A 2500-nucleotide genomic window follows, 5' to 3' on the forward strand; every position below is an offset into this window, starting at 1 on the left:
GAGCCGTCCGCGGCGGGCAGAGGGACCGGTCTCCCGGACCCGGCGCGGCGGCAGCCGCTGGCGCGGGGCGGGATCGGCGCGGAGCCTCGGCCTCGGTCCCGTCGCCCGGCTCCGGCTCCTCGGCCTCGGTCCGGCACCTCGGCCGGGGCTGGGTCCCGTCGCCGGGGCCCCGGGCCGTCCGCGGCGGGCGGAGGGGCCGGTCTCCCGGACCTGTCGCGCGGCCTCGGCGGGAGGGATCCTGCCCCGGCTCCTCGGCCTCGGTCGGGCACCTCCGGCGAGGCAGCGGTGCCGTCGCCGGCCCCGGAGCCGTCGCGTCGGGCAGAGAGACCGGTCTACGGGCCTGGGCGCGGGGCGAGACCCGGCGCGGAGCCTCGGCCTCGGTCCGGCACCTCCGCCGAGGCCGCGGTGCCGTCGCCCGGCCCCGGAGCCGTCCGCGTCGGGCAGTGGGACCGGTCTCCCGGACCCGGCGCGGCGGCAGCCGCTGGCGCGGGGCGGGATCCCGGCGCGGAGCCTCGGGCCTCGGTCGGGCACCTCCGCCGAGGCCGCGGTCCCGTCGCCGGGCCCCGGAGCCGTCCGCGGCGGGCAGAGGACCGGTCTCCCGGACCTGTCGCGGCGGCCTCGGCGGGAGGATCCGGCTCCGGCTCCTCGGCCTCGGTCGGGCACCTCCGGCGAGGCCGCGGTGCCGTCGCCGGGCCCCGGAGCCGTCCGCGGCGGGCAGGAAGACCGGTCTACCGGGCCTGGGCGCGGGACGGGATCCCGGCGCGGAGCCTCGGGCCTCGGTCCGGCACCTCCGCCGAGGCCGCGGTGCCGTCGCCCGGCCCGGCCCCGTCCGCGTCGGGCAGGGAGACCGGTCTACGGGCCTGGGCGCGGACGGGATCCCGCGCCGGAGCTCGGCCCTCGGTCCGGCACCTCCGCCGAGGCCGCGGTGCCGTCGCCCGGCCCCGGAGCCGTCCGCGTCGGGCAGGGAGACCGGTCTACCGGGCGCGGGCGCGGGACGGGATCCCGGCGCCGGAGCCTCGGGCCTCGGGACCGGTCTGCCGGACCCGGCGCGGCGGCATCGGCGGGGACGGATCCCGACCCTCGGTCGGGCAGCTCCGCCGAAGCCTCGGTCCCGTCGCCCGGCCTCGGGGCCATCCGCGGGATGCGGCGGGACCGGTCTACCGTGAGGCGGGCGGGACCGGTCTACCTTCTGGGAAAACGTCTGCAGTTTCAAGAGTCCTGCTTTCTTGGGAAGATTGGAGAGGTGAGACCTCACACTCACTCCCCTGACCCTGGCCCTGGCCCCGGCCCCGTCCCCGTCCCCGGCCCCGTCCCCGTCCCCGTCCCCGGCCCCAGCCCCGGCCCCGGCCCCGGCCCCGGCCCCGGCCCCGGCCCTAACCCTAACCCTAACCCTAACCCTAAGCCTAAGCCTAAGCCTAAGCCTAACCCTAACCCTAACCCTAGCCCCAGCCCCAGCCCCAGCCCCAACCCCAACCCCAACCCCAACCCTTAGGGGGTTTACCCTCCAATGGGATTTTCCCATATCTTTTACCTGGAAAGGAAGAAAAGCCTGACTTACAAAGCCAGCACCCTTCTCGGCATACTGATGCGCTGCGAATTCATTGGCGACCTCCATTTTGCTCTAGGAATTCAAGGCGATCAAACCCTAACCCTAACCCTTACCCTAACGCTAACCCCAGCCCCGGCCCCGGCCCCGGCCCCAGCCCCAGCCCTAACCCTAACCCTAAGGGGGTTTACCCTCCAATGGGATGTTTCCGTATCTTTTACCTGGAAAGGAAGAAAAGCCCGATCCGCAGCCTGATGTGGTGCGAATTCATTGGCGACCTTCATTTTGCTTTAGGAATTCATGGTGATCTAACCCTAACCCTAACCCTAAAGCTAACCCCAGCCCCAGCCCCAACCCTCCTTCTAACTGTCTTCTGATACCAGCAGCGCTCAGTCCGTAGGGAGAAATGTCACCCCAGAAGACGAAAGCACAGCTTGTCCGATTCCGTTCCCCACCCCTCCCTAACCTATAAGGGAATTTCGGTACCGGTTCCCCCGTCCCAGTTGGTAGGAAGCCGATTGGATTCCCTAAAGAGGAATCTAAAGATCTGAGCAAGGTTTTGTAGTGAACGGGAGCGTGATGGCTTACCTCCACACCGCCGCTATTAGATTTCTGCCGGGCAGGGTCGACCCTACCGAAGCCTAGGACGACTAACAGAATTGAGGGCTTATATAGAAAAGGTCTCTCTCTCTCTCTCTCTCTCTCTCCCCCCTCCCTCTCTGTGTGTGCGTGTGCGTGTGCGTGCGTGTTTATACAGCCGGCTAGGTCTGAGGTAGCCAGCCGCTCCTGTTCTTTTCCGGGAAAAGAAGGACGGAGGATTACGTCCGAGCTTTGGCGGAACCTCCCGCTCCTAATAGGGTCGTCGCAGGGTCTCGGCTCAGCCTTTCAGCCGGCCACTAACGGCGCGGCGGAGAGAACGGTCGACCCGGAAAACACACACACACACATATACAC

The sequence above is a fragment of the Ahaetulla prasina genome, chromosome 14, assembly GCF_028640845.1.
Source record: "Ahaetulla prasina isolate Xishuangbanna chromosome 14, ASM2864084v1, whole genome shotgun sequence".
Taxonomy (NCBI): domain Eukaryota; kingdom Metazoa; phylum Chordata; class Lepidosauria; order Squamata; family Colubridae; genus Ahaetulla; species Ahaetulla prasina.